General features: G+C 39.2%; 1 pseudogene; it reads left to right on the forward strand.

The window, feature by feature from the left end:
- Nucleotides 1–5171: 5171 nt before the first annotated feature.
- LOC101572964 lies at nt 5172–5760 on the forward strand (annotated as a pseudogene).
- Nucleotides 5761–6664: the final 904 nt, after the last annotated feature.

A 6664-nucleotide genomic window follows, 5' to 3' on the forward strand; every position in this document is an offset into this window, starting at 1 on the left:
AAAGATATTCTATACTATACATCTTAGTTTTGGAATACACCTATAAAATAAATGTGCGTATATTGTTCTCAAATTCTGTAAAGATTTGTCATTTAAATCACATTCCCATTGTTAAATGATAAATTCTTTTCTAATTCTAGAGAAGTATGTAAGAAAACTAAGATATCTTACTGGTAAATATCATTTTTTTGTGTTATGTTCTAGATATTTCTTTAAAATAGGTATTTAATTTTTCATTTGGCCTCCTATCTGCTCTTTGATTTTGATTTTTTTTTTTTTGTATTAATGTTTAGGTTTAGATTTTGGCTATGTAGGATTTACTGTTTTTAATGTGAAAATAATGTGCACTCTTATATTTACCATTCTGTTTTCAACACTGCTGTGGTCTGAAATTTCACACTTTTTCTTATTTGTCTAATCCTAAAAATCCTGAGTAGGTTTCAGACCACTGTTCTTTTTTTTTTTTTTTTTTTCCTTTTTTTCTTGATTTTTCTTTTTTTTTCCATAATTTTATTGAGAAACAAATAGCAATGAGACAGTTTCAAACCAAATTGGTAGGACAGTTTCAATAATTAACACATTACATACATTCTTCCTAGTGGTTAGTTGCTGTACAAGATGCAGACATGATATCCTATTTACAAACACCATTAGAACAAATCCCTCTATTTATTAAGAGACTATAACTATATATCTATCCTAACCACTTTGAATACACAGATACAAAATGGATATTCATCTATATCCCCTTTTCTTGTTTAGTTCCATTATTTTAATATTATAGGTGTGTTAACTCAACAAAATATTCTAAAAGAGTCCCATAGTCCATAATAGTATTGGGTCTTCCGCTTCAACAGACCACTGTTCTTGATCCTTCATTTTGTTTTTTAATTCAAAGAGTTTTTATGTGTGTATATGTGACATGCACAACAATCTTTACTGCTCTCTATGTCATCAACTATATGAAAGTTATGGACATAATGCATTTCTTTTTATATATAAAAAATAAAATTAATATTTAAAAAAAAACCCTCAACTGGGCCTGATTACTTTCACTAATGTGAAAGGAGTAACAACAGAGGACCAGCTCTGGGCCCAAGTTTTAAGAAAGTAGCAGCTTTAGCATTCCTAAAACCCCTAAAAACTCATTTAAGAAATCTGACTCCTGATCTACCCAGCGGAAGAGAACGTGAGGAAAGATCACAAAATGAGGACTTAAGCTGACAGCCCAGACTTAACCCCAGCCCTGGGGCTCCAGTTAGCAGCCCCAACTCCCAGTCGTCCCAGGTGAGCCACTGGACAGATGAGTAGACAGCTCCTCGTAGGCCTCCCAACTGCCACAAACAGCCTCTGTAACAGGGTGAAGGCTCCCTATGCAGTGGTGATGTATGCCTGCAATCTCAGCTACTCAGGAGACTGAGGCAGGAGGATCTCAAGTTCAAGGCCAAACTGGGCAAATTAGCAAGAACTTACCATGTATGAGAACCTAAATCCAACCCACATCATGAAGGGGAGGAGGGTCACAAAACCAAGATGAACATAGCTGTGGTTCTAAGCCACTAAGCTTCAAGGTAATGTGCTGCAAAAATGATCTATAACAAAACAGAGATTTTTCTTGCCTCCCACGGTATATCTTGAACATAAATAATAAAATGGGCATGGTGGTATATGCCTATAGTCCCCAAACTCAGGAGCATCACCACAAATTCAAGGCCACCATAAACTACACAGCAAGAGTGTATCTTTAATAACAAGAACATAAATTAGGAGTCCAACATGGTAGCACGTCCTAGCACTCTGGAGCTGAAGCAGGACTATTGTAAATTAAAACCCAGCCTGGGAACTCAGCAATTTAGTGAAGCACTATCTCAAAATAAGAAAGAGACAGGGATGTTGCTCAAAGGAAAGGCTGGGTTCAATCCTCGGACCATTCAATAACTAACACAAGCCAGTTATAACTCTTGCAAAATTCTCCATGATTCCTCACTTCCTTTAAAAAAAAAAAAAAAAAAACCTATATACCATCTCTACCACTCATTCCTGATCATTTTTGCCTGTTCCTTTTTTCTTTTTTAAATTTTATTTATTTATTTATTTTAACATTTATTTATTTATTTGTGTGTGTGTGTGTGTGTGTGTGTGTGTGTGTGTGTGTGTGACCAGCTCAGCCCACCTGGGGGCGGGGCTGGCTGGCATGTGGTGCTGGGGGATCGAACCGCGGTCCCTGTGCTTTGCCATGCTTGTTCCAAGTAGGTGCTTTAGACCACTGAGCCATCTCACCAGCCCCTGTTCCTTTTTTCTTTTCTCAGCATTTTTATTTATTTATTTTTGTATTTTAGGGAAGGGTCTACAGGGTGTTCAGGGTCTCACTACTAGATCAGACTCATAGGAGCTGGAATTACAGCCTTCCAAGAGCTGAGATTACAGGCTAGCACCACCACGCCCAGTCTCAATCACCATCTCAGTGCACCCCACGGGCAGGATCGGCACAGCAGGCCCAGGGATCGAATCCCGGCTCCTGTGCCTGCTTGCAGTGGTGCTTTAATCCACTGAGCTATTTGGCTGGCCCTTCTTAGCATTTTAATAACTTTTTGAAATATTACACAATTTATTTATTTCATATACTTCTTTTTTCTTTCCTTCCATTAGAATATAAACTTCATGAGGACAGAGATTTTTTTTAATGAATACACTTAAATACCTAGATATTCATGAATGAATATACATTGGGTAAATAAAATGCCTCCTTTAGGTAGCAGATAATTCTGACTACAACAGCTACTTGTCTATTTGCCTAACTATACTTCTACTTTTTTAATTCCAGTTATTACCATTATTGGTTATTAAGACTGCATTGTTAAAAAAAAAAAAAGACTGCATTGTTAGTCTTTTCTTAGAATATGGGTTTTTCTTCACAGCAAATGTTAAATAAAAACTATCAACTATGTTTAAATGATAGTATTTTTCTCACTTCCCTTTTAACAGATAGCTCATTTAAAGAATAAAAATTATCTCACAATTGCAATTAATCCGATGATACTTGAACTGTAATATGAGCTATTATTAAAAATATGGGCTCTCATTTTTATGCCTAAAAGGATTTAAATTCCAGAATCAACATATTAACTGGATAACATTTTACATGAACTTTGGAAATAAAATAGGGACACTTACCAGGGAGTGAGACATTCCCATTTTCACCACCAGTTTCTCTCAGTGAATGGCTGCACCTTTTGGGGTTCCACACCTCTATACTTAGAGACCATCTGAAGAGAGATAAAGTATACAACAGCTAAGGCTAAGAAGTGAATCTGTGTGCTGCCTCCTGTGAAGATGTAAGTGGTTGTTTTTGTCACTATTAAAAGAAGACATGAGGGTCTGGATGTAGATGTCCCCAGAGGCTCACGTGTTCAGAGGCCAGCTGCGGGAAGTGCCTGGTCTTGGGGGCCACAGGTGACTTGGGGCGTGTTGGGAGGCAGGTCACAGGGGAGCGAGCTGCAGAGATGCGCTCTTTGCCTGGCTTCTGGCCCCCTCAGGCTGCCTCCTGGCCACCTGGAGCTGAGCACCTTTCCTCCACCATCCCTGTCTCCCACCCAGTTGCCACTAGCCACAGGCTATCACCATGCACCAAAATAAACCTCTCCTCCTTCAAGCAAATTCTGAGCAAAAAAACTACAAACGAAGTAAACTACAGAATGGGTGTTAGGTATCTTATCTCAGTAACAGGAAATTGACTAAATAATGTTTTAATTTTACTTCACATAATAAGATTGAAACACAAAATATGTTCATAAATCTCTTGATATTATACAAAATAATACATTTTTTACTTATATTATAAATGAACAAATTTATTAGCAAATTCACCTGAGCAAAGATTAGACAAACTCTTAGGGGGGAAAATGCCTTTCAGTTAGAGATTTTACTATTTGTGAAACATGAAAAAGAAAAGTCGGTCAGGTCAATAATTTCTGACATTGCCAGTTAAACAGAAGACCCAATGCTATTATGGGCTACTGGACTCTTTTAGAATATTTTACTGAGTTTACACACCTATAATATTCAATAACGGAACTTAGAAAAAATGGGGTATACAGATGAATGTCCATTTTGTATCTGTGTATTCAAAGAGGTTGGGATAGATATATAGTTACATTCTGTTAATGAATAGAATGATTTGTTCTAAAGGTGTTTGTAAATAGGATCACAAGTCCGCATCTTGTACAGCAATTAACCACTAAGAAGAATATATGCAGTGTATTATTTGTTGAAAAATAAAAAAAAATAATAAAAAATAAAAAAATTAAAAAAAAAGAAAAGTCGGGTGTGGTAGTGCATGCCTATAATCCTAGGACCCAGGAGGCAGGAGGATCATTGCAAGTTAGAAACCAGCCTGGGCTACAAAGTGAGCTCAAGGCCAGCCTGAACTACATGATAAGACCCTGTCTCAAAAGGAAAAAAAGGAAAAGAAAACCTGGCTCATATTTAAAAATTAAGTCACTCAACCAGGCATGGTGATACACATCTGTAATCCCAGCACTGAAGAGGCAGGAGGATCATTGTGAGTTCAAGGCCAGCCTGGACCACAGAGTGAGTTCAAGGCAAGCCTGAACTACATAGGGAGACCCTGTCTTCAAAAAACTTATGTTCCTCTATCTGAAGCAATGTGCCATCATACAATCATAAGATTAATCCAAATAGTAATTACAACTCCATGAAAATAACATCATTTTTTTTAATGTGTTTAGTACAGAGTCTACAGGGTCTCACTACACTGATCAGACTTGTAGTGACCCTCCTGTTTTCAGCTTCCCAAGCGCTGGGATTACATGTGTGAGCCACCATGCCCAGTCTCAATCACGGTCTCAGTTTGCCCCGGGAGCGGGACTGGCGGCACACCAGGGATCGAACCCTGTTCCCTGTGCCTGCCTACACAGGTGCTTTAGTCCACTGAGCTATCTCGCTGGTCCTAATCTTTTTTATTTCTAATTGTAAAAGTTAAAAATACACACCACAGGGTCCACCGTTTCGTGGACGCAGGGTAACTGTGTGTGTGTGTGTGTGTGTGTGTGTGTGTGTGTGTGTGTGTGTGTGTAGAGGGGCTGAGTTGGAGTTGGAGGGGAGCGAGAAGATCCACTGGGCACGTGTGGTTTTGAACCTCTACATTTCTAACCCCGGATCTCGAGATGCATCGTGATTCCTGCCCACTGGACTGTAAGGTTTACGTAGGGAATCTGGCAACAAGACGGAGCTGGAACGGGCTTTTGGCTATTATGGACCACTTCGGAGTGTGTGGGTTGCTAGAAACCCTCCTGGCTTTGCTTCCGTTGAATCTGAGGATCCCCGAGATGCAGCGGATGCTGTCCGAGAGCTAGATGGAAGAACATTATGTGGCGGCCAGGTCAGAGTGGAGCTATCCAATGGTGAAAAGAGAAGTCGAGATCGTGGCCTCCTCCTTCTTGGGGTCGGCGCCCTCGAGATGATTATCGCAGGAGGAGCCCTCCACCTCACCGCAGATCTCCATGAAGGAGAAGTTTCTCTTGCACCCGGAGCAGGTCTCTTTCTAGAGAGAGGAGAAGAGAGAGCTCACTGTCTAGAGAGAAAAATCACAAGCCGTCCTGATCCTTCTCTAGGTCTTGCAGCCGATCTAGGTCAAATGAAAGGATATAGAAGATCAGTTTGCAGGAGAAGTGGTGTACAGGAATTAACTTCACTGACGGGAATATGTACAGAAAATCCAAGTTTTGTTTGAGACTTCATAAGCCTGATGCGTTTTTAAGATGTTTTAGCTGTTCACCTTTGTGTCTTGGAACAGTGACACAACAATGTAATTCTCTGTGGTTTAAGATGGGTCACACGAGGCATGTAATACCAAGAACTGTTACTTTACAATATTCCCTTAAGCAAAATTAAATTTGCTTTGAACTTTAGTCTTGCACAGACTGAAAATAAACCTCTAAGCTCTGCCTAGTTCAAGTGTGATGTTATAATGTTCCAGAAACAAAACTGGCAAAAACTGAATAAGACCTGTTTCATAGCTGAGATAATAGTGTACTGACATGCCACCAGGTACAGAGAAAGGCCACACATGAAGCTAGGCCAGTGTGGTTTTAAAAATGGAACCAGTCTCTATCCTGGGCAGAGGCTTCCTGGTTGGTATGGAATCAGGTAAATTTCAAGAGTTCACCTCTGCTAGGTCACAGACCTTCCTTCTGTGATGCTGCCTACAAGTACATGGCTGTTTGGATCTTTTATTTGGAAACCTGAGACATCAAAGAATCAGTGTCCTGCCAGTTTAAGGGTACATTGTAGGGCTGAACTTTTGCATTACTGTGCAAGACTTTTTTTCATGCTGTCATTTGTAATATGTTCTGTGAGACTCTTTGGGATTAAAGTTTTGGTTACAAACTGTTATTTAAAAAAATACACACCACAGTTAAAGCTGTACAAAAAAAAAAAAAAAAAGAAAGAAAGAAAAGAAAATCAAGAGAACAAAATGAGACTGTCTGATACAGAACAGAATGCCAAAAGATTTCTTAAGAAGTACAGTTAGTGTTCATGTGCAGGATTGAAATCACAGGTAACATCCATGTCAGAAAAAAAAAAATCAGACTTTAATATTTTGTCAAGGGGCTGGGGAGATGGCTCAGTAGAATAAGTGCTT

Source organism: Octodon degus, unplaced genomic scaffold (assembly GCF_000260255.1).
Source record: "Octodon degus isolate 3935 unplaced genomic scaffold, OctDeg1.0 scaffold00093, whole genome shotgun sequence".
Taxonomy (NCBI): domain Eukaryota; kingdom Metazoa; phylum Chordata; class Mammalia; order Rodentia; family Octodontidae; genus Octodon; species Octodon degus.